Source organism: Chinchilla lanigera, unplaced genomic scaffold, assembly GCF_000276665.1.
Source record: "Chinchilla lanigera isolate Chin_1 unplaced genomic scaffold, ChiLan1.0 scaffold00026, whole genome shotgun sequence".
NCBI lineage: Eukaryota > Metazoa > Chordata > Mammalia > Rodentia > Chinchillidae > Chinchilla > Chinchilla lanigera.
The window spans coordinates 7,286,954-7,313,635 of NW_004955427.1; the positions used below are offsets into that span (position 1 = coordinate 7,286,954).

The following is a 26,682-nucleotide window of genomic DNA, read 5'->3' on the forward strand; positions in this document are numbered from 1 at the left end:
TTCGCCAGCTGTGGTTTATTGTCCAAATAAACTGTCTGTTAAAATGAGACAGAACATATCACTTCTACGAAAACTCTCTCACAGCTTTTCACCTCAGAATTTCATGGTCCTGAAGACTCCATAGATGGTCCTAAGCTGACTGACTTTTTATCATGTCCTCCTTCCCTTCTCAAAGGCTGTCCCACCCACTCTGGCCTCCTTTATGTTTAAGAGGCCAAGTATACTTCCACCATGACTCTATGCCTATTCTTGCTTATAAAGTTCTTCTCAGAAACATTTTTTAGGCTCAAACCTTCAACGATTCTCTGTTAAAATAATCTTTATATAACAATTACTACCTTCTCAGTCCACATAAAACAGCACCCTTCACATTACTTTCCAGCGCCTACTGTATATTTTTGGCCCTTTCTTCTAAGTACTTGTCATTACTGACTACATTACCTGAAAGTAGATTGTGTATCATCTTCAAGTAGAACGTGAGCTCCCTGAGATGAGGAACTTCCCTCCGCCTGCCACCCTCTCCCAGCACTAGTACAGTGCCTGACACTTGGTAGGAGATAAGTAACTGTTTCCTACCATGAATGAAATTTTATTTCAATAAATATTGTCAAGACTATGCAAAAATAAATCTCAATCAATTATGTTTAATGAAATATTTTTTCTTTTATTGGTTTTTAAGAGAATTGCTATCTCTTTCAACACAGGAGGTGTGTTGTGTATTTCAGTGAAATAAATGTTTATGTCCATTCCCATACCTAAATATGCAAAGGAAGAAAAACAAAATGTAGCTACAGTTCTATCCACACACTGTTACCAACTGCAGAGGAAGAAGCCAGTTTCATTTTCTGGATTCGACTCTTAATTAGGATGGTAGACCTGACAGGATAAACGGTTGCCAGGCAGATTATTAAAGCACACATCTGGATCTGTATCTGTGGGCTGCTTCTAGTGACGACTGGCATGTAGGCCCGCAAATGTGAGGGAGAAGAATCACCTTGACTGTGGGTGGCTCCATACAAAAGGCTTACAGCCTCGGAGAAATGAAAGGAAAGGAGGAAGCCGACCCCCACTTGGAAATTCCATTCTGCTTTAATGCGTGCATCTTTTGCTACTGCCAATATGTGTAGACATCAGACTCTGGCGCCTTCAGGTTTTTTGGACCACTGCAGCCACTGTCCAGAAGCATCCAGGCCATCAGTTTGAGACTGGTCCTGCATCCTTGATCCCTGTAGTTAGGAGATGTCCAAGGTGTTGGACTGAGCAGCTCTGACTTGCAAGGGTGCAGGTAGCTATGTGGACTTTTCTCCCTGTGATCTTGTAAGCTTACCTAATAAATCCCCTTGCATAATTATATACACATATTTTTCCATCAAGTCTGTTCTTCTCGAGAACCCTCACCAATATAATGAGAAGTAATTTAAATTAGTATGTTTCTTTATGTACAGAGATGGTTAACTTTGCTAAGAAACAGACTGACTCCTCAGAGAATACGGCTTAATGTTGGTTCCTCATGAGAAACCACTCAGATTTCAACTGCAAGCAGACGGAAGTTTTCTCATGTTAGAATTTACCAGCTTGAGCATTTTTCTAGATATTAGTCTTTAGTAAAACAAACAGAACATCAAAAATCAAAAAGAAGACTACCAGAACAAAAATGTCAGTAAACTTTCTTTAGCACTTCACTAACTGAAGCACTTTCAGCTGAAGCAAAATAGTAATTACTCTCCCACATACTTTTAGGCTGAAGCCAAAGAAAATGTCTCTTTTGAAGAAAGTTTAAGGTCTTAGTCTATTTCTTCATAATTTTGCTATTTATGAATCACTTGCAATTTGATATATTGACAAATAAAAATTACAATTTATTTTATTTGTAGATCTTGTGGCCACAGGCTTCAATTTGGGTATATTTGAGTATGTGATGGACCATTAAGATTTTTTTTAAGTTCATAGTATGTATATAGCCAGCATTGCATTATATCAATCCTCTAGGTAAAACTGGTCCTTTGAATTCATAAACCTAAATTAAAACTTAGTCTGAGAAATGAATTAATCTCCATTCATTTATCTAGCAAAGTAACTTAAAATTATGTATGTCAAGTAATATTATGATGCCTTCAGAGGTTTGTTTCATTTGAATTTTCAGGGAATTTTGAAATAGATATTTTCACGAGCCATAATTGTTAACACCCTCATTGTGTACATATGAATGTATGATATACAGATAGATATAAATGCAAACACAGAGCTATGTTTCTATTTTCCCTAGAATTCTTAGTAGGATTTGCTAAAAGGTTACAGAAAACAAATTAGATAACTTGAGATACAATATGTCATGATCAGTGCCTTAAGAAAGAATATCCTCCACACGAGGGAGATCAGCTTAAACTTCATCAAAAACATTGCACAGTAGCAGAGAGGCTGCTTAGCAAGTGTCAGGCCCTGACTTCAATGCCAGCACACCAACACCAAACAGATTGCTAAAAATCTCACTGAATCAAACACATCATGTTGGCATTTTATTTTAACTTGTTAATTTTTTGTGACACTACATAATAAACCCAAGGCCTTTGCAATGAGTTGCTTACCTAGGCCTGTTTCACTTTAGGTTTTGAGACACGGTCTCTTAAGTCATTAAATTTCCAGGCTGGACTGAAACTTATGATTTCCTTGCCTCGGTCTCTCGGAGTACTGATATTATAGGAGTGCACCACCACAACGAACATGTATGATGTGCTTGGACTTTTTCATTTATTTTCCAAAATGGAAACATACATGGGTTAAGCTTGACTGTGCCTATTTGATCAGCTTTGCTGCTGCAAAGCGCATGGCTGGGTATGTCTACGTAGGTCATGAGGGCATGACCTTGGTGGCCATATCTGCTGTCTTGTCCCTTGCTTCGGCAATGTTTTCCTGCTATGCTTCTCAGCCACCAGGAACAAAGCATCTTTATTCAAATACACTCTTCCACCATGATGTCTCTACCTCGCAGCCAGCTGACCATGGACTGAACCTATGGAAGCCATGAGCTAAGTTAAAGCGCTCTTCCTTTAAATTATGAACTGTTGGTTTTTGTGTCTCTGGAATGGAAGAGCTGACTAATACATGGCACAAGAGGTGACACTGCTGAGGTGATTGTTCCTAACCATGAGCTTCATCAGCTTTGTGAACTGATATGTGGGAGGAGTTTGGAAAGGTTTGGAGGTCCAGATCAGAGAAGCCCTAAGCTGTAAGCAAAGATTGATGAGCGATTCTGGTCACAGATCAGAAGAAAAGAATAGTAGTAGGAATGAAAACAATAAAGGACAGGGTAATGAAACTTCAGCTGGAAAAGAAGATTCTGTTGAATGGATTAGAGGCTATGTGCGTTACATTTTGGCAAGAAAAACTTTATCTACATTTGCTTATGGACTGAGCCTGCAGGGGGCTGAGTTTCCCTCATGGTTTGTCCCTTTAGTACTGGAAATATTTGCACTGTATTATACCTTGGGACTGTCTGGTTTGTTTTTTTATTGTTACAGAAGTTTACATCTAAAAGTTTGCTCTGAGTTTCTGAAGACATTCTGACTCACAGTTTTGCAAAATGCTCAAACTTTTGAGACTTTGTGGAAGAGATTATTGCATTCTCAGTTGTTTGAAGGATAGTTGTGGCATGGTAGTGGAATTATTAACTTGTTACTGTGCTTCTTTGGAGAATAAGGGACAACAATCAATTATGGTGGTTAAGTCTGGGAAATTAGCTGCTTTGGGTCCACTCAGGTAATTAGCAAAGTACATGTATGGGTGTGTTTGCATAGATTATAGAAGCATGGCCTTGATCCTATGCTGGTATCTTGCTCTTTCCTCTCTTTCCCTGCTCTGTTTCTGGCCAACATGAACAAAACACCTTTGTTCCACCACAGAACTGTGCTGTGATGTTTCTGCCTTGTAGCCAGAGACTGAATGCCCTGAAACTATATTAAATTAATCCTTTCCTCCCTCAGTTGTGCGTGAGCACTGCATCTCATAAGAAAGCTGATTAATACACGGATTTGTGTTCATTTTACTAGTATTTTGTATTCTTATTGAGTAGAAAGTCTAAAAAAGGTACAGAAAAAAAATTAAGGTGTGTTATGTACATGTACCAATTCACACAAGGAATGCAACACAAAATAATAAAAATAAATAAAAATGGTACACGGCATAAATTCTTTTGATCAGTCTAAAGCTCTGGACTAAGTGAAAAGTTTGCTCTCACAAATGGGGAAGATATGTCAGTAAAGCAGCTGTCAATAGCACCATGCTCCCTGCACAGGTACATGTACATTCTTTTACTTCTAAGATAGACATTTTTGAATAAATCCACATCACCTTTTCTTAATTTATTGCCTATGACCACGATAAATGAATATCTCCAAATAAAGACTTGAACCTTCTTTATGCATGTGCTATGACATTATAGAAATATGTTGTACCTTCAACTCCCCAAACAGATGCCATATAGAGAAGGTAATGCCCAACAGAACCTAGTGTTCAGTGATCAAGTTTGCTCGGCGTGTGTATACTTCATGTGTCAAGTCCATAGTTGTTGTTGAGAGCTAATTTCATTTTAAACACACTTGTGGGAACAAGGGGACTGAAAAAAGTCCTGTCACTCAAAGATCATAAATGCAGCCATCTAACAATATCCAATAATTTAATCAAAGTACATCAAGATTGTCAGGGTAAAGAGACAGATGTATTCAGGGCAATTAATCCCAAAGGAAGCAACTATAAAGTACGCAGTCTTGAGACATTTGAAAAACTCCCTACGTTTTATATGTGAAACTCAAAATATAAATGAGAGCAAAATGAAAGATAGATAATAAAAATTATAAAGTTCTTTTCCAAATGGGAAGGAGAACAAGAGACAGAGGGAGAAAGAAGGAAAGGGAGGAAAAAGAGGTGAATAAAAAAGAATTGAAAAATACCGTGGAAATAGAGCTTTTGCAAATGGGAAGGGGACCAAGTGCTGGAATAAGCAGAGAAGGATGAGATAGCTAGGGGACAAAAAAGAATTAAAATTAGGGGCTAGGGACTGGGGGATTTAGCTCAGTCCCTAGCCCCTAATTTTAGCTTTCTTATGAGATGCAGTGCTTATCACGCACAACTGAGGGAGGAAAGGGGATTGGGAATTTTAGCTCAGGGACTGGGGAATTTAGATTAGGGACTGGGGATTTAGCTCAGCGGCATAGCGCCTATCTGGCAAATGCAAGGTCATGAATTTGATCCCTGGTACCGGAAAAAAACCAATAAAAATAAAAATAAAAATAAAAATAAAAAAATTTAAAAAATAAAATGAAGGGCCAGGGATGTAGCTCAGTGACACAAGCGTCTTCCTGGCAAGTGCAAGATCCTGAATTCAGTTCCTGGCGCCAAAAAAAATGAGTTAGTTCCATGTACCTGCTCCCCAGGACAAATGCAATTGCGATGTACTTCAAACATGTACTAATAAAAAAGTTCCTAACACTCACCTCGTGGTGCTTACAAAAGTGCAGATTCCAAGGCTGCGCTTCCCACCACATTAGATTCTATCCCCTTAGAGCCAAGACAGGTACTCTAATGTCAAGAACTGGAAACCAGCAGAAAAAGCAACAAAAGGAACTTCCAAAATTCTCTCCCGGCCCTTTCCTCTTCCTTGCCTGTCTGAATCCGAGCCCTTCAGGTGCTTCTTCTCCCCCTGGTTCACAGAGCTGAAAATGCTGTTCAGCTTGATGCAATAGTGATAACTATAATCACACAAATTGCATATTCCACGTGGCATGGTGCTGCACAGGGAATTGATGGCCTCATACGGGGCAGTCATGTATCAAAGCTGCAGGACTTGTGTAGAATTCAGGAAATGCCAGTGCTCTCCTTCATTTTATGTTCCCTGTGACCTTGTGATCTCTCTCAGTTGCTGTACCAGAGAGCAGGTAATTCATCAAAAGAGAAACATCATAAACTACCCTCCTGCCCTCCAAAGTACCTTTTTTTCTTTTCTTTTTTTCTACCTTCTGATTTCACCATCAAAGTTAGATGGAATTTTGAGAGAGTGTGGAATGCTTAGGGTGCTCAGAATCCTTGCTCCCGTGTTTGTATCCCAGGCCTGTCCCAGTTGAGTCCATTTTATTGGGGAGATCTCTGGTTTCAACACATTGAATTATTCAAGGGAAGAGTCACAAATTACAAATAAATGACACTGCATATTTGAAAGCCTTGCCATCAGATTTTTCTTTTCTGTTTTTTGTTTTTGTTTTTCTCTGGTACCAGGAATCGAACTCACAACCTTGGGCTTGCCAGGCAGGCGCTGTGACGCTCAGCTAAATCCCCAGCCCTCCATCAGATTTTTCAAGGGGTCTCTCTCAACATACAGTGCCTGCCAGGACTTGCGCTCCACTCTCTGAATGCCCCACCACTTTTGTTTTTTTCTATGGATTTACATTTTTAAAATATACTTTTGAGAGAGGAACAACCAGAAAAGAAGCATGAACAAAAAAAAGAAGAAATAATCTTCCATGAAAACAAGAAAATTCATTCAGTATCCATCCTTTGTACTTTGGGAACTAGAACAAATTTTGTTATGCATTTAAACATTTCTGTCACGTCCCGGTGGCTCTTAGAGCAGGACTAGTCACAACGAGGGAGACAGGGCTTTCCACAATTTCTGAAAGCGAGTAAAAGATCTCTGCAAGTCAGGGGCTGGGGATTTAGCTCAGTGGCACAGCGCCTGCCTGGCAAGCTCGGGGTTATGAGTTTGATTCCCAGTACCGGAAAAGAAACAAAGCAAAAAAAAAGTTGCACAAAGGTCTCTGCAAGTCTAGTGAGAACTAAAGCCCAGCAGTTTAACAAATGTTTCCATCTTTTATGCTTTCTGAATTTGCTAATGGACTTCTACATGGTCTTAGCTCTTTTTCATTCATTCTTTCATGTTCATTTTTGAGATCAATCTCAAGGAAAACTAAATTATTACTTTGTGATTTACATGCAGGAATCAAAATACGGATTGAATGCCTACATCTTAACATATCTTTATTCTGACATTTGTAGACCAAAGATTGCTTTTATAGGTAATTTCTTAATGTGGCTAACCTTTCAATTCCCTTGTTACTCAAGAAGACCAATAATATCATTTTCTACAGACAATGTGAACAAATGAAAATTTTAATCTCCTATGAAAAAGAATGTAATAATCAACCCTGTTGAAAGGGGCTATTTTATAGTTAACACACATTGATTCCACTCTATGTATAATTTACAGTGTGCAAGGTACCCTTAATATTAAACTATGAATATAGCTATACCTACCTTCTGACGGAACCTAATCATCAGTGCTTTTGGAAGTATCCCCTGGATCCATCCCAAACATCAACTCTTTTACTCATTGTCTAGAAGTAGTTGCCATTTCAATTTTGTGTTTTTCATTTCATTACTTTTTTACTATGTATGTATATAATTGCAAATAGCACAACACTCAGTTTTGCCTGTTAATAGCTTTTATATAAAAAGAACTGTAAATTCATTTTGCCATTTAAATTTTTTACTTAATCTCATTGGTGGCATTCATTTAGTCAATAACAGCACAAACTTTATTTTTACAGCTAAGTACTATTGAATTTTATGAACATCACACGTTTTATTTATAGAATTTTGAGTCAAGTGGACATTGGACAACTTCCAAGTTTTTGTTTGGTTTGGTTTGGTTGTTTGCTATTGAAACATTATGCAGTGTTTTCATAAGATATTTTTCCATGTGAAACAAAATGTAGGTTATTATTAACTGTTCAACCCACACAAAGGAATTAACTATGCTATAGAGGACCTATTGTTTGCTTCTCCTTGGGAGGTAGGCCACAGAGCTTCTTCAGCTTTGTTCATGATTAGAGAAATTGTTACGGTGTTTTGTAAGGGAGGAGTCATTTATTTTTTCCCCTTGTACTCCCACTGTGGAAGACTCCTTATTCTCTACCGATGCATTCATCATACCAAACAAATAATTCATTTAATATAAGAAATGAAAATGTGACCAGACAGTTGTAAAGAAAACACTAAGGAACTCTTCCTATAGTCTTTTTCTCACACTTAGTATTTTATACTGGGCATATCCACATAGGTGCTTTTACTTGAAGTACTGGTGAAATTTGGGGGGATGTCTCTGGAGAAAGCTTCCCTCAGCTCCCCATGTTCACCTCTGATTTATTTGGCTCTAGTTCCTCTCTTGGATGTCTGCTGCATTACCATGTGGCTCATCTGCTTTTTTCCCCTTTGGCTACTGAGCTTTATGGAGCGTTTCAGGAGTTTTATTACTTCAGCAAGAACGGAGCATATTGCTCTATCAGTCAGGGTCTCAGTCTGACGATGTATTGCTTGTCCAGCCCCTGCACTACTGAAGCTCACAGATGAGGTGATAATAGGATGCTTTCTATTCTTCTCTAAATTCTCTGACCAGGAAGAATAGTGAGCAGGGGAAGGTCTCACATCGGTCATTTTATATACAGCGCTTCTTATCCTGAAATGAACCATACGCAGAAAGTTCTGAAGTTAGATCCCAAGTTATTAATCCTGTTTTCTCCACTTTATCGTTGTGAATTCTTATCAAATTATCTGATCTAATACCATTCCAATTTCTTTTCCCTAAATTGGGATATAAACAATACTGTATCAATAAACTTTTTCTGTATAACATACCACTCCCAAACTCAGCAACATAAAACAATAGTCATTTACTATTTTTCATACAGCTATAGGTTGTCTAGGCTGGTTGCTAACTCAGGCTAGATGAATGACTTTAGCTCGGCATACTTAAGGATATGCACTCAGAAATTCCCAAATGATACAAAAAAGACAGACTTTTATGATAGATTAATTGAGGATTGGCGGGTCTGAGAGAGCGAAGGGTTTATCCGGCTGTGATGCATGTAGTCTGTCAGGCTAGTCTGATTTGTTCTCATGCCAGGAACAGAGAGAGCTCTGCAAAGTGAAGCCTAGGTCTGGAATTGGCTCCATGTTATTTTTGACAAACTAGTTCACCAAATTAGCCCAGGGTCAAAGTGCAAGGAGGTTACTCGGTGATAGCACAAGTGCAGAATGTTCTGTCTTCTTGTCCAAAAGATACTTGATAAATAGAAATGACAATGACTGCTTTTCTCTGTAATAAGCATTTACAAAAATGTTTCCCCAAGCAGTATCATTGCTAGAAATAGAGGCTCCACTCCCACGGTCCTCTAATTGAGAGTCAGGGAAGATTTTCTGTAATGAAGCAAGATGGTAAACTGTTTAGATCCTGGGGACCATATGTCTGTCACTGTTCACCTCTGCTATGGTAGTGAGAAAGAAGTAATAGTTACCAGTAGTAGGCTGAACAAACAGGCGCAACAATATTCCAATAAAACTTTACTGACAAAAACAGTGAGTTTCAACTGGCCTGCAAGTCCCAGTTTTGTTGTCTTCTGGTCTAAATCATTGAGTACGTTAAAAACTGAGGAGTTTCTAAAATATGTCAAGTGTTAGCATGATTTTTTTTTTAATTTAATGAGTCCTCTATTTTCTTTTTTCTGAAATGTTTAGTAGGTTATTTTTGAAATGAGGCTTGTATGAAATATTTACTTCCAACTATCAAATAATCAACATCTAAATCTTTTTGGTTATACCATATTATGTCTTTATAATTGAAATATTATATGAAATTTTCATTGAATAAGGAAACAAAAATGATGTATTTTCAAATTCTTGGCATTCAAATAGCTCTTTATATTATGGACAATTTAGATGATTGGTAAGAGTGTCCTGTATATACTCAATGCATGACATTATAAATCATATCTTTTCCCTTTTAAAGAGTAAATGATATTCATATTTTGATGATTTATTATTTTGAAGTTGAACAGTATGTGACTTTAAGCTATAAGTGTTAAGGTGCAATAGAATGTGTGTTATTAAAGTCACAAAAGCAAGTTATATCTACTATTCATTTAGTCAACATTTCCAAATGCCCTAAGTTAATTAATGTTGAGTTTAAGATATGATAAGTCATTGTGAGATACAACTTACTGATGAGTTAGTTAGTTCATTTGGTAACAGTTTTCTCCTTTCACTTTACTAAGAGGCATACTTAGGGAAAAGACACAGTGATTCCTTGTTCATTATGAGAACTATATGTACACTGAAAGAGGAAAAATTACACATATATATTTGGATTAAAAAAAATCATCACATTACAACCAACTTTATGCATTTCCATGTCAAATACTACCCTTTCAGAAGTGAAGCATTGCTAGTTCACTTACATTTCCCTTTAGTCCCAAAATATCCTTGTTCCTCAACACTTATTTAGGTTTCCAAATTGTGTTTACCAGAGATAATATTTATCTTTATCTTTTTCTTAGTATTTTAATATAATTTTAGAGCTATATTTATTCTATTATTGTTTATTTTCAATATTTAATTTGACAGTGTATGCTAAATATAAAATTTTGACTTACAAATCTATTTCTTTAAAAAAACACTTTATGTAACATCATGGCATATAGGTGTTTTGTAAATATAATGTAGGGAGGAGATAATTCTTCCAGGTATTTGGGAAAAAAACATTATTATATTTGAACATTCCTTTTGTTCTGAACACAGCAGAAATCAAAATAATGTTGGAACCATGGCTGTCTATACATTGTTCATTTTAAAATAAAAAGAAGCTGGGCAAAGTGACCCACACCAGTAATGCGAGCACTCAGGAGGCTGCGGCAGGAGGATCATTGTGGATTCGAGGCCAGCCTGGGCACAAAGTGAGGTCAAGTTCAGCCTGAACTGCATAGTGAGACCCTGTCTCAAAACGACATGGAGAAAAAGCAAGCAAGCAAGCAAGAAAGCAAGCAAGCAGGAAAGAAAAAAGGAAAGAAAGAAAGAAAGAAAGAAAGAAAGAAAGAAAGAAAGAAAGAAAGAAAGAAAGAAAGAAAAGTTAAATTCTACAGAAAAGACATTCTCTTGGAGTCATGTACTAGGAGAAATTTCACAGATATTTTCCAGAAGATGAAAACTTTATCAGTCTTTAATTTTTTTACAAAGTTTCATTAAAGACCAGGAAAATATGAAAACAAAATTTGGTGGACTCAATTAAAAATATGAATATATTATTAAACAATGATAAGACTTTGATAATAAAGAAAGAGAAATGAATTGATAGCCTTTATTACTTATACTTAGTACTCACACTTAATTGATAATTTCTATCCTTATAGTTAATGGGTACCTCCCCAAATGTAGATAAATTCATTATCACTGGTAATTATAAACATGATCCCTATAAAAGAAGTCCAGAATTATCTGCTTATAACACAAAAATATACAACTATTAATTTTAAATATAGCAAATAATTTTGTGTTTTTATTTAATGCTTGGAGATTTTAAAAATAAAGACAGTGTCTGAATTTTGTCAGTTGAACTATTATCTATGTCCAGTGGGCATATATTGGTCAACTTTCCTATTTGTGGGACACAATAGCTGACACTACCAAGTTAAAGATGAAGAGGATCAGTCGGTTCACTGTTTCAGAGGGTTCAGTCCCTGGTTGTTTTCCATGAACAAACGTAATGGCGGAAGAGCTTGGTGAATGAAAGTTGCTTAACTCATGACAGCCAGGAAGTACAGCAGGAAAACACCATCTACCAGGAAGTAACCAGGGACCAGATAATGACCCCAAAATCGTACCTTCCTGACCCACTTAGTCATACACAGAATGTGTTTTACTCTTACTTTATGTAGCTCTCAAGCAAATCAAGTTGACAATCTAGTTTAATTGTCACAGAACATATTTTTCCAATAATTTTTGGAAGTTTTTCCTTTAAATCAATTCTTCCAATATATTTTAGATGTGGCAGTTAATTGAATTAATCTATCATGTAATTTGTTTAGCTACCTAAGGCTATTCTAGATTAAAATAAAACTCTGCAGAAACAGTAAGATGTTCTCAATTAAGTGGCCAGCCAAAATAGCCAGATTTTACCATATTGTAAAAGGATCACAGGCCTGCCTTGTCCTGTGTGCTTTAATCAACCAGGGGGCTGGTTAATAATATATGAAGATTCAGTTACCAATACATTTCATAGGTCATGCTAGCTACATTTTTATTTCCATGAAGAGTTAACAACTATTCAATGTAGAAGATGATTGTATGATTGAACGTGATAAATTTTTAAAAACTATACTTACGTGGAGTTGAGTTGTACTCTTAGTTCATTGCATACCTTCTCCTCAGCAAGTCAGTGATATTCCTCCAGGGCGAGGAGCACTGCTGGATTGGCACCATGTACCCTCCCCACAACTCAATGTCTTGGGTCATGCAGTAGGGCATAATTTCCCACTGTTGATCTGACCTTCTCCAATAATATTGCTTTTTTTTCTTACCCTATTGCTTTCATCTATTTTGTATCTCCTTATCATCATCAGGAAGGATATTTTTACTGTGTTAATTGATAAGTCCAGTTTTTGTGTTCTATATTCCTTACATATATTATCTGATTGAGTGCCAGCAACCATCCTTGGTGCCGAGAACTAGAAGATCGATTTTTGATGATGAAGGGAAAAAGTCAACCAGTCAGTTCAAGATGGCATAGCTAAGTGACAGAGTATGAATTCTAACCCAACCACCCTAATTCAAGACCCTGCTCTGAAATAATTCATCTATTCTCTCCCCCAGTGAAGTCAGACCCTTAATTCTACCACTACTATTTGTGTGATTTTGGTCAGGTCATAGTTACTAAAAAAGTCTCAATTTTCTCACATCTGAAAAAAAAAAAGGGAGGATCAGAGTGTTTTTAATGGGCATAAGATGGGGATATACACAAAATAATCATTTGTAAAATTGAATTATAATTATACAAATGTAGGGAAAATGAATTTTTAAAACTATTGAAGTAGTAGTAGAGAAAAATTGTTTCTTCACTCATGAAAGATATAGAGGAATAGTGGAAAAAAGGTAGATATTTGCTAAGTATCCTTTCTATAGATGAGATAATAGACTTAAAGGCAATAAAGCAAAAGATGATATAATAGAGCAATAAATCAGTGATTTTACTCTTTGTGTTATTGAAAAAATAAATAGGTATGATTTGATCAATTATGCATGCATGTCAGTATGAAAAAATGTAATAGTGTAAAATAAAATGTAAAATATAAAATGTAAAATTTAAATACATGGTCCTGGGAAAGCTGGTAGAAGTGGTAATATTGGGTGTCTGGAGTTGGACGGATTATGGAGAGCATTATAGAGCATTGTGTTCAAATGAGTTCTATTCATAATCTGCATATAAAGATAAAAAATACAGATGAGGGAAATTATACCTTTAAAATTACTGGTGGGATGTTCTTTTAGAAAAACAAAAAAAAAACCAAAAAAACAACAAAAAAAACCCAGTTAACTACTGAGTATTTGACCTGCCTCCAATAATACTGCTTCAAATACACTGCAAGAAAAACCAAGATAAGAATTTCACAATTATTCATAAGGAAGGGAATATCTGCATTTCTATAGATATTTTTTTGCTTCAATAGAGTACTATTCATTAGTACTCACAAAAATCTTGAAAGACAGATTTTACTTTTCCTATTTCAAAGAAGAAAAACTGAGGCTTTTCAAAACAAAGTTATTTATTTGAAGGATAAGAATAAAATGCAGAACACGGATTTGTACCTGGTATTGTGACTTTAGAAGTCTAGATTCTAAAAATGTCTTTCAACACTTATATTTATTGAATTCTTGAATTAATAAAATCTGTGAGACCTTTGTACTTCTCAGTTCCTGGAAGAAAAGTAAATCATCAAATAAGTAAAAAAAAAAGTTTTATCTAAAAATAGATGTTAGATTTAAATTAAACAGATTGATATTGATTTTAAATAAAACATCATTAACTTGTACTTATTTGCCATTTCCTTTTAGAAAACGTGTTTTAGCTGTTTATTTTTATGTTGTCTGCCAAATAACAAAGTTTGAGGTCAAAGAAGACAATGAACTTCTTCTCCTTCACCTGTACCATTTCCATGTAAGATGAATATATAAGATTACCCTCTGATAGCTCAATGTGAAAAATCAGTGAATCTAATGAATGAGTTGTCAAGTTTAAAATGTTTCTTTTAAATGACCTTAGAATTTTCCATAAAATTGTCCGTGATAGCAACAAAAAAAATGTAAATGTCTAAGACTAATTATTCAGCTTATCATACAGTGTAGTACTGGTATGCAAGAGGAATTTCTACTCAATATAAATTAGGAGAGACTAGGTTAAGTTGGAAAATGGAGTTTGCTTGCATGTTTTGTCCTCTGAATTTGATGTCTTCTTGCTAAAAGAATGTGAGACTACACAGCATGGCTCTCACCGCTGTGCCGCTTTCTGTTCAGAAATTTACTATGTTTTCAGTTTAATTTAATTTACTAAATTTTCAGTTTAATTTACTATGCATTTACTATGTAACGTGGAACTAGCGTTTTATGAAACTCTAGGAATAAATTTGAAAAAAATTGTGATTACGACAGTTTCTACAAAGACAACAATATGCAGTGTATCACTAGTGTAACTGTCCCACTAGCCTGTTTTGAAACTTGATTTCACTTTTATGTTTACCTTTTTTCTTTAAATTAAAAATTAAAAAGACACAGTTTCCTCTCTGTCTCTCTCTGCCTCTCTCTCTCCTTTAATCTACCTCCTAAAGAGTTTGCTCTTTCTCTCTGTCTCTCTCTCCCTCCCTCTCTCTCCTTTAATCTAGCCCCTAACCTACATAGATAGAAATACAGTGATTGCATCAGTGATAAAATGAAAGTCCATGTTGCTTCTAAGACAAGGTGATACAGGATTACAGGATCTACAAGAAAAAATAAGTTTTCTCTCACTGATCTTGAATCTAAGAGAGTATAAGACTGAGCCTAGCAAAGCCATTCTTTGAGTCCAAGAAAAATGCTTTCTGCAGATGGAGCAAACATAGAGCATAGATCTAACCAATAAAGAAAAAAGAGAGAGGGAAAAAAGAAACAAGAAGAAAAGAAAGAAGGAAAGAAAGAAAAAAAGTAAGGCACCCTGAGTGGTGTAAGTGAATAGTCATGTGTGAGCTACTGCACAAATTTTTAGCTACATGGAATGACCCATAAGCTCCCTTTATGCTTAAATTACCTTGGATTATTTATTTTTTTGATGTTTTATCACCAGCAATTGAAAGGGTGATGATAGTGATACATTATGGCCATCATGCATTTCCAAGATCATCTAATTTTAACAAACATTATTGAAGCAATAAATAATAGAAGTTCTGATGTAAAATGTAAACATATCAGTTTTAAAAATCCAAAAATATCCACATGCAGAAAAATACACTTTATATAGTATGGACACATGTAAGGTATTACATTAATGATATTATGATTCTTTGAGGATAATTCAAATTATTTATTCTGTGTTTAGCAATCATTCACTTAAGAGAAACAATAGATTTTCTTCATACTTTGAAAAAGAGTTCAGATGAAACCAATTTATAAAGATTTATTTATCTGAAATAGTAAACATTCTGCTAAGTCCAATAGGCCCATTCTGGAAGAAACTACATTTCTTCCTTCCATAGCCTACGCTATTCCCTACAGGAAATGCTTTAGAAGAGGCCCTTATCCTGGACTCCTACATGGTTTGAACCCTGCTGGATTCTGACGTTGTACAGAGCAGGAGCAGAGATTCAAAAAATCAGACTATGTCTGATAGGGGCAAACAATGCAAATGAGCAGTGAAACTTAAGCTTTAAAGAGAAATAATGCATTGATGATCTCATAAGTGGAGGCAGTAAATCTTGATTTGAAAAGTATTGGGAAGAACATTGTATCAAAGTCTTTCTCCGAATCACTGAATTTTTACATTGGTGATGCATATTTTAAACCTTTTAAATTCTCTCATAAAATGCAAATTCTTTTGGGAAACATAGCAGTTTAATTCATTTGAGCGTGGAGCAGTGGGGCGGGCTACACCAGACACCTTGCTCCACCCTGGAGACAGAGACTAGTAGGGAGAAAAGGCTTCAGAGGGAGGAACTTGTGCGGGTGGACAGCTTAGTCCATAACATCTGCTGCTTAGTTTACTCTGATTGGGGCACTAGACTGAGACTAGAAGAAGAGTGACTAAGAAGAACAAGGAGAGAACAGAACTGTGACCCATGGACAGATGGTTTTGTGAAGAGGTGGTATTGCACAGTAAAATATAAACTGATTTTTTGAAGCACTCTGCAATTTTTTCCTGTGAAATATTAAGAAACTTTTTCTAATCCAAATTCCTCAGGTAGTGATTGGGTTTCAGGTACAGAGAGCCCTCCCTGTCCACTTAGCTTCCTGAGTTGTCCAGCTTTTTTCTTCATTTTTCCTTTATGCATTTATTAGGCACTGCTACATACAAGTTAGAGTAAACTGGCTTTATAAATGAAGATACACAGTGAGCAAATGTGTTTAATTCCAAATAGGATAATATAGTTGAAAAAACTTACTCTGTGTACTCATAGTTTGAATAAAGTGATTCTGCTGAAGAATGTGTGAAGTAAAATTTATAATTTGATAAATTGGAAGTCTCATTTATAATAATGCAATTGTTTATTTTATGTTGAAATGCTTTCATCTATTCATTATTATAGAACAGAATCTTCTGTATTAGTCTAGAGCTTTTACAAGCAACTTTATCAGTGAAACATCAATTACATTTTGTAGCCTCTACAAGGTTCCTTTTTTACATTTTTACTTTATCAGTACATGTTTATGACACATAATGATTACATGCCTCATGGCGAGTTGGTACATGTACACAACACTTCTTAATCTCCAGATTTTGTTAGATGAAAAGATACTAATATTGACTACCTACTAAGGGCCAGACATTTGCTGGGAGATTCTCTAGAAAATTTTGCAATATGATTTACATTTTCCTAGCTTTGAAAATGATACTCTACTAGAACAAATAGAATATGATACAGTCCACAAATTAGTCCTTAGTTCTCATTTTTCTTATTCAAAATGGAATCAAAAGAGAAAGACTTCAGAGTACTATGAATGTGTTATGGTTGATACATTGTGTCAAGTTGGGGAGCCTAGAGGTTTGGCTAAGTGACTCAGCAGGAAGCCAGGGTGCTTACTTTGTATACATCCTGCGCCTGTGGAAGAGCAGGGCATGGAGATTATGTGAGAGCTACACGCCCCTTAGGTGGGGGTAGCCTGTTTACAGTGTAAGGCAGGGAAAGAGGAGCTTGCCGCCATTCCTCCGGTTTGCTCTGGCTGCTTTGCTGTTCGGCTGCCATTCCCCGCCTTTGCTCTTGCGTTGCTATCTTCTGCCTCGGAGCCAGCCAAGTATGGACTGAAACCTCCACGAACTGTAAGCTAAATAAACCTGTCCTTCCTTTATTTGGGGTGTTGGGTATTTTGTCTCAGCAACGAGAGAAAAGTAACCAAGACAGAATGCTTTGTATTGTGTTATGATTCATTAATACTTTAAAAGTCCTTCTCAATGTACAGGTCTTTGAAATGTGCTTAAGTTGCATTTTAAAGTTTTGATTGTAATTTAATTATAAAAGAATCCATGAAAATTGTGTGAAAAATTCAGAAAATACAGGCGAGCTCTATATATACAGACATAAGCAGATATAAAAAGGCTTGTGTGCTTTTTTAGTGGTGCTTAGAAGGATATAAATTTGTCAAAACTCATGTAATTATACACTTAAAGTTCATGCATTTTTAGGTACATTTTAACTCAGTAAAAAAAGAGACAAGGGTAGATGTGGTGTGGGCAAAAGGAGTAGACACTACGTTGTGTTACCCGGATTTGACTGAAACTATAAATTGCCTTTCTCAGAAGGGAGTTTCCCTTGTTGCTGAAGACTCTCTCAGAGTGCAGAAGCCAGGCATGAGACGTCACCGTTCCCTAAAGGTGGCTGTGGTTTGACACCAGGTCTGTCTATCCCGGGTCACACAGGTATCCAGCAGGTCCCAGGCGGCCCTTGCTCTCCTCTGCACCTGACTCAATTCTTCTTGCTTTCTGTCCTTGGTGACCAGTGGCAGCCCCAAGAACACACCAGACATTCAGCTGTGCAGCCACAGACCCGGTGGCTCTCTGCACAAGCTTTCCACGTTTATAACCCCCTTCAAAGGTAAACACATTTGAACACATGTCTTTCTGCGTCCATGCTGCCAGGTAAAATACAGGACACCCTGTTAAATTTGCATTTAAGATAAACAATGGAAGAAGTAGTGTAATTATACACTGCGTGGGGCATACTTAAACTAAACATTTTTTTTTCAATCAATTTAGTTGCTTTGTGTTTTTAAAGTCCTAAATCTGACAACTGTATCCTTCAGATTATGACTGGATACATGATAAAATGATGACTGCCTGTCCTGTTCTCTTTGAGACCTGAACTTCCCCCGGTTTTCACACATTAGTGAAATATCTCGTTGATATAATTAATCTAATTAATGCCAGAAGTCCCTTATTTCACAATTCTTTCTTTTACGCTTTTTTTTTTCCTTTGGGGCTACCCTAGGAAAGCACTCTAGCACTGGGCTACATTTTAAATAATTTATTTTCAGATAGGGACTCACCAAGTTGCTATAGCTGGTCTTGAAATGGAGATCTTCCTGCCGCAGCCTTCCAAGTAGCTGTGACTGTCACAGACTTGTGCCGCTGTACCCAGCTGTGTGATTCCTTTTGTCGCTCTGTTGTTGAGACTGAACTGCAAAATAGGAGGTCGACGTAACAGGAAAGTTTAACCAAATGCATGTTTACAGCAAAGGGCGCTGTGGCCAAACTCCATCGCTTGGTGCATCTCTTCTGTCACTGGCTTTTCACTCCCTTGCGTGCTGCTGCGTGCAGGGCTGATCCCCTCCAGAGAAGTTAGCGCAGTCCCACGCTTACATAAAGAAAAGGCAAATCTGATTTTCTCATTTCTAAGCAGAAAGCACACATCCTAACACACGTGACTACTGAGTAGCAATCTCCTACAGTCATTTAAAAAGATGGGTTTGTAATGGTTGATACATTGTGTCAATTTGAGAGGTCTAAAAGTTTAACTGAGCAACTCAGCAGGGAACCAGGGTCCTTGTAAATATCCTGTTTGAGGAAGAGGAGGGCTTGGAGATGGTATGGGCGGATAACCCGCACACAATTTAAGGGAGGAAAAGAGGCTTGCTTCCCCTGCTTTTGCTCTTTCTGCTTTTGCTCTCTTCCACAGTCTTGAGCTGGTGCCCCTGTGCCGTGCCACCCTGCCTTGGAGCCAGCTGATTATGGACTGAAACCTCCACAAAGTGCAAGCTGATAAAACCTTTCCTTCCTTAATTTTCTGCTTTGGGTATTTTGTCTCAGTAACGAGAGAAACATAACGAAGACAAGGTTTTAGACTCTAACAAGTCTGCGAGTAGATCTACTTATTATGTGATCTTGTAACTCCTTTGAACTTTGCTTTTTAAATCCACAAGTGGATCTTGAATGTCCTGAAACATATGTAGTTAATGTGAGAATTGTTAAACACACGTAAAGTTCCTAACACAGTGACTGCCACAGAGCAGATATCATTTTTTGTAGGCTGCTTTTTTGGTGGCAGGACATCTCCTTCTGTTTTGTAAAATATTTAATTTTCATAATCTTCTAGAGGTTTGCACAAATCTTGTATAACCACCCTTCAACCCTCTTAACTCTGGGAAATACATTCTACCTACTGAAGTCTTTCATTTTTCTATGAGCTTGCAAGGCCCTTTCTTCTCTTAGATAGCAGGGACAATCAAGCATTGACTTCAATAACTTGAATTTTCAAGTATTAAGGTTATAATACCTTTGTGCTATATGTACATACACAAGACATTTGATTTTAATGACATGTTTGCATTTTTGGGATCATAGAATCTGGTGTTTTCAGATGATTTTAGTCAGTGGTATTTTGTTCAAAACCCAAAGGAGTTGAAAAACCTTTATGAAAATCTAATTTTTTGTGTTTTAACTTTGGCAGGAGGCAGAAAACCGAGTCTGTAAACAATAAAACTTCAGAGCTGACATATCGCTAAAACGAAGAATAGTCACAAAATCACAAAGAGAGGGTGAAGTAGGTACATATTTGAGGACATTAAAGGTTATTATTTTAAGTGAGATGATGGTATTATGTTTATATTAAAGGAAAGAATCCATATCTCTTAGAGATTTAAAAAGGAAAAAGGAAACGTGGAAAGGACTCTTTAATCCGATGCAATAAAAATATCTTCTTCAGAGTGAGGTGACCTTGGTATCACCAAATAGAGACACTAAGCTTCTTCACCCCTTTCACAGTTGGGCAGAATCAGAAACCGAATCATTCAACAAGCACAAGTGCTGACGGCCACAGCCCTGAAAATGGGGTGGTCCGGCGCCCCGTGCAGATAATTGGAGCAGATAGTTGGGGCACGGTCCGAGCTGTGCTTCCGCTCTGAGCCCTCACCCTGAGCCCTTACTCCTCTCAGTCCAACCCCAGTTACCCTAAACTCCCCGCTCACTGCTCCAGAGAGAAGCGTGAACACAGCTCTGACCACTTTCCACCAAAGTTCGAGACCCACTTCATCTAAATCCCACTTGCTCCAGATTCTACAGTGTTTTTCTCCACTGGGGATTGGAGAACAAGCAGTTGCTCTAAATTCCTATCTCTCTTGCCTTTTGCATATACACTTCTGGTCAGGTAACTGAATATCCCTCTGCTCAGCTGTATGTATCTTAATCCAGTAAAGTCTCTCACGGGCATTGACTGCACCTGTTGTCATGTTTCATCTCAAATATTTGATTATTCCCTAATAAACCGTCCCACTCTCAATATTTCAACCAATGAAGTCATCCGTACATTGTTTGGGTTATTAAGATGTGATTTTGAAACATCTCACTCCCTTGACAAATGCTTTAGACTTCTTTACTATCTATAAACATCATGTTTCCTTGAGAAAAAATAGCGATATAAGGATTACCTGTTTATCCTCCGTCACATTCGATCTGCAGTTTCATTAGTTTAGCTGCCTCATGTGTCTCTTCATCAATGTGACTCTGCTGTCCAATAGTGTCTGTTATGTATCTATCACTTAATTAAAGTATATTAACGGTTAGTAGTAATAATAAAATCACGATTTTAAAGCATTTATATGTTAGGCACTGCATTGAGCAATTGCATATCAAATCTTATTCACTTCTCAAAATAATCATTTAAGAGAGTTAATTTTTTTTTTTTTACATTTTTTTCTGGTACCAGGAATCAAACTCACGACCTTGCGCTTGCCAGGTAGGCACTCTGCCACTGAGCTAATTCCCCAGCCTCCAAGGGAGTTACTTTTATCATTTCCATTTTACAAGTGAAAATACCAAGGCACCAAGTGGTTGGTTAGTCAACTTGCCAAAGTTTATTGGGCTACTGAGTAATTGAACTGATTCAATCAAGTCAAAAATATCTATGAAGACTTTAAGATTTGCCAGATACTTTGTTAATTTTGTAGTATTAATGGTGGAGAAGAAAAAAGAAGAAGCTTCTACTGTTCTGGAAGTTGGAATGTTGGGGTAGACTCAGCAGAAGGATAAATAAGGGTGAAAATAATAAGAATTCAAAGCTAACAGTTTTCAGTAATTCAGGAATTTCAGTAATCCCAAGTCTAAGGAAAGTATGACTAGTAGGAAACAGGCATTATAATCTACCAGGAACCATATTGTAAGGAAACCATCTTGTTTTTATCTTCAGAAATCATATCCAGTTGTGTATCCATGTCAGAACTATAAGAGAGGGCTTTGGATCATGGCTACCGTATAGGGAAGAAAGATGCAGCCACTGGAACAAGGCATGTCTCCATGTAAGAATGCAAATAGAGAGTTCTGTCTCTTCATAAATGTAACTCATTAGCACAGATTTGCTTCTTCATGATGAACCTTGTTTCCAGAAGAGCAATAACTCTGTTGGCTTTAAAAAATGAAATTATAGCAGTTATGGTAAGGCAGAATCCGGGTGCTAGGAATTTATATGGATAGAGATCCCAAGAAGCCCTCTAAGGAAAATCAGAGATGGGAGAAGAGATCCATAAAGCGTGTGTCAGTAACATGTTAGCACTACCAGACACTAAGGCTCAGTCTCATTCCCCTGGGTGTTTTCTAAGAGACTATATATAGTACACTTCAGCATTCCAGAGTCCAAAATACTAGGAGCTGGGTTTTATTCACCAATTTCAACCTTTCACTGGTGAGAGTTGTTTCTGGAGCACTCTTCTCCTGTCCACAGCAAGGGTCAGATTAATTTCTCCAAGGCAGAGGCACACCTGCTTTGTGGGGATACCGTAGATGTGTGTGGTGGGGAACTTGCCACTAAAGCTACTTCAGATCACCCGAGCATGCGGAAGGATATGAGTGGGACACCATATTCATCTCATGCCAACCAGAAAAAAGGTCAGTTACAACCCTTCAAAGGGCGTAAGTTTAACAGAGTTGAAAATCAGTTCTAGGGTCAATTCTATGCATTTTTAAGGTTGTGGAATCTTTGCGAAGAGACGTACAGTGGGAATAAACTTCTGTTCCACAGGATACTGAACTCTCTTCACAAATAGAAAATCCAGCAGGGAGATATTCTTAACACTGCACTGCTTCCTCCCTCGTGGTGAATCAGCGCAGAGCTGTGCAGTAGTAAAGATAAAACTCTTCAGTACAGACTGAGTTTATTTTAAAAGAAAATATAGCATAATCTGTCCCTCTTTTCCTTCCAGATAATCTAATATCCCTCTCACAACATACTACTTTCACCTCTCCATAGAGTAGAGCAGTATACTTAGTTCAGAGAGAAATAATTCTATCTTTTAGGAAGCTATTTTGAAGTCACATAGATAGCTTAACTATATCTTTCAAATATAATTTTCATCACTTTGTAAAGCTAAAATGCTATGCTAATTTTTCTTCACACATACATAGAAAATATTCCAATGATTAAGATCTGTCTAAAAATTTATTGTTTTATCAGAAACTTCAGCAAGAATAAAACACTCTGAAATGAAGTTTCACTTTTAAGTTATTACTAAAGACTATAAATAATTTTCAAGTCTTGGTGAGGAACAAAGATACAGACTTTCTTCTGAAAATTAGAAAATTAGCCTACTGTTCATATAATTAATAAGTGATTAGCTCATTTTCACAAATTACCCATATAGTGTGCATTTGAAATAATTATCGTTTGGCTAGAGCTGAAAATTTTTCTCCTGTTCAATAGTAATTCAATATAATTATAAAGGCATTTTCTTTCCTTTTGTGTTTTTTTAACCTTATTCTTGCTAACTTCATTATTTGACTTGCATTTCTGTAGAAATAATTTCTGTAAATAATACAGACTAAGAGCTAAAGCATAGTTCCGATCACTACTTGTTAGCGAAGGTTTTTTTTCCATAGAAAGAATTAGTGTAGAGCAGGAGCTATCAACACTTGACACGAAGTTCCCCTGTCCTGAAATGACTAGTCACCCAAGCTTTACCAAGCCAAGTGCATTGGTGCAATTTATTCCACATGTAAGCTGAGTATCTTTAGCCGAAAAGTTGAAATCTGAAATGTTCCAAAATTTAAACATTTTGAGTGTCAATATGGAGCCACATGTTAAAAATTCCGCACTTGACATTACGCGACAGGGTTTAGTCAAAATGCAGACCAAGGACTCAGAATTGTTTACAAGTATTTCCAGACTGTGTATCTAAGATGGAAGCATAAATGGATGCTGTGTTTTGACGCAGTTCCTATTTCTAAGGTGTCTCACTGTATACATGACTATATCCCCAAATCTGGAATAAAACAGCAAAATTTGAAACATTTTTGTTCTAAAACATTTTAGATAAGGGATATTAAATGCTTAAGACCTTAGGTTCTGCTATAAAATTTGAGTCAGGCTAACTGACCCCACTTTAGACTCTAGTATGTAGGGGTCCATGTCTAACGTTCAGAAAAGTTCAGATGGCCACAAATACTTTTTTGTTTTGTTTTGTTTTTTTCTGGCACCGGGAATCGAACTCACGATCTTGCACTTGCCAGGCAGGCACTGTGCCACTGAGCTAAATCCCCAGCCTGTACACAAATACTTTTAAAACTTGAATTATTCATGCAAAAATGAAGTTTGGAATTCATTTCCAGTGACACTGACCAGCCGCGGTGCAAAGCCACTGGGATAGGAGTGAGTATAGGGGTGGTACAATGGTAGGAAGGAGTTGTGTTCTCCAGACAGTTCTTGTAATGTGACCTTGGTGGGGCTTCCTGCTTCCTAACGCTCCTGCAGTTCCTGAGTTCAATTCTCAAGCCTTTGCTTTGCTTGAATGACCTAGCTAATATTCTTCTTAGAATTTATTTTTCTGCTTAAATCTATCCTAATCATTTATTTTTTTGCTTACAAACTAGTGCTGTGACTGACACATATATTATATGCATAAAACTGATGGTGACTCCTTAAATGTGTGCAATTTGTCTCCATTTTCAAAGTACTTTCACATGCATTATTATATTGCTCTATAATACTACTTGAAAATAATGAGCCCCGAAGAGGTTAAGTGATTTAGCAAGGTCATGAGGCTAGAAATTGACAGAGCTTGAGTCTTGCCTCCTGGCGCTCAGTCCAAATTTTTGCCTTTTTATACTAAACCATGCTCCTTTGTCTAGAAATACAAAGCCAGCTGCTGATTTCATTAAAAATAAATCCTTCAATTACTGAATCTTGTCTGACTCAAACCAATAATAATTGGACCAACCAATGGATGATTAACCAAATGTTTTACATTTTTGCTGGATTTTACAGAATACATCTGTCAAATGCACACTGCCTTTTCTCTGTCTCTCTCTCTGAGCTTTAATATTTCATCAAGGACCAAAACAGTGACATAACTGCTGATTCAAAAATGTAACATTCAGGAATGTTAGAATGAAGTCAACTAACTTTCCAGAGATTAAACTATCAGATAGAGGACCTTTGAATGTCAGAAAAGACCCCTGGAAGTACTGGTACAACTGAATGAAAACTTCTAACATAACCAATTAATGTTGGAGCTCAGTATTGGTTCTTCTTTCAGTTACACTTTTTGTGACAAATATTGAGAGTTCAGAGGGATTTTTTGATACAGGAATCGAACTCAGGACCTTGTACTTGTGAGGCAGGTGCTGAGCCCCTGAGCTATATCCCTGGCCACTGAGAGTTTAGAGTTTTATATTGCAACATATTTTTAAGAACAGTAAATTTTATAAGAACTTTAAATACTGGCTGTATTAGGGTTCACTACAGAGACAAAATGAATAGGCTAGAAATAGATAGATAGATAGATAGATAGATAGATAGATAGATAGATAATAGATTGATTTTGAGAATTGGTTCAGGTGATTATGGAGACTGAGAAAAAAACCAATATGCCATGTGCATGCTAGAAAAGCAGTAGTGCAAATTAGACCAAATACAAAGGCTTGAGAACCAGAGGGGTCAGGAGTGTAACCCCAAATTCAAAGCAAAGGTCTGACAAGTAAAGGAAGGGCGGGGTAGAACTGGTCCTTGGTATAAATCCTGGAGACTAAAGGCTCAGGAACCTGATGACACAGATCCAAAAAGGAAGGATGCCTCAGCTCGAGAGGAGAGCAAGTTTGCCCTTGCTCCATGCATTTGTTTAATTCACCTTCTGGCTAGATAGGAAGCTGACCTCTCATACTGGTAAAGGTGCATTTTCCTCTGCCTTCTGGTTCAAATGCTACTCCCTTCTGGAAACAGCTTCACAGACTCATGAAGTAACATTTCACCAACTATCCAGGAACATCTTAGTCTAATCAACTGAAACATAAAATAAGCCATCATATGAATACAATGCAAAGTATAATTACCTTCAAAATAATTACTTTTGGATGACATGAAAATTCCTTCATGTCCCCTTGAAGACTGATAAAAAAATACACTCAGTTGCTTGCTCTGCTTATGAAAAATATCCTTACAAGTCAGCTGTCTTGAAGATCAAACCCATGAGACCTCTGAAGTTTGTCTTGAAAAGGCATATTCTTTTGAAGAAAGAGAGAAGAAATTGCATTTCTTGTTCAGTGGAGTTTCCCATGGCTTCCATGTCTTGGTATATCAGAATCTAGCATTCAGGTAGCTTATTAAGGAGTATTCTTAAGATCAACACCCGTGGAAGGGAGGGGCCAGCAGGATTTGGCTGAGGGAGAAATCAAACTGCATTGCATTCTCAGTGCCAGCCTTGGCTGGTCCTGGAGCATGAATGGGGTTGGGAAGACCCCCTGCAGCGCTTGTCCAGCTACAAGAGAGGAATAAGACTTGACATGTATATATCCATCGGTCGCTGGGTATAGTCTGCCCAAGGACGTAGGCACAACCTTGGGTGAGACAGCTCTTTCTGGCTGAGAGAGTCCTTTTGAGAGGTGATAACTGCACCCTGGTAGCTACCGTAATGAATCGTTTCTTTCTGAAGAGGCTTCTAGATGATGTATAACAGTGTCAGCCACATAAAACTGGGAGCTGGAATAAGTCAAAGTCTAAGAATTAATAAGGTATTACTCCCGGTGGAAGTCATTGGTGAAATTTTTTTCTGAATGCAATATTTTCAGTCATATTTATATAAGTTTCAGACCCCCAAAATATGTATCTGTTTCTATATGAGTAACAATTAACAACGTGCTTCCTAAATTTCTTG

General features: G+C 37.0%; 1 long non-coding RNA gene across 1 annotated transcript; it reads right to left on the reverse strand.

Moving 5' to 3' along the window:
• Positions 1 to 18,603: 18,603 nt before the first annotated feature.
• Positions 18,604 to 25,947, reverse strand: LOC102009632. The gene is made up of 3 exons (XR_261237.2): positions 25,862 to 25,947; positions 20,974 to 21,083; positions 18,604 to 18,728 (listed from the first exon to the last, which is right to left on the reverse strand). It is a non-coding gene; the product is annotated as an uncharacterized LOC102009632 (long non-coding RNA).
• Between the last annotated feature and the right edge of the window lie 735 nt (positions 25,948 to 26,682).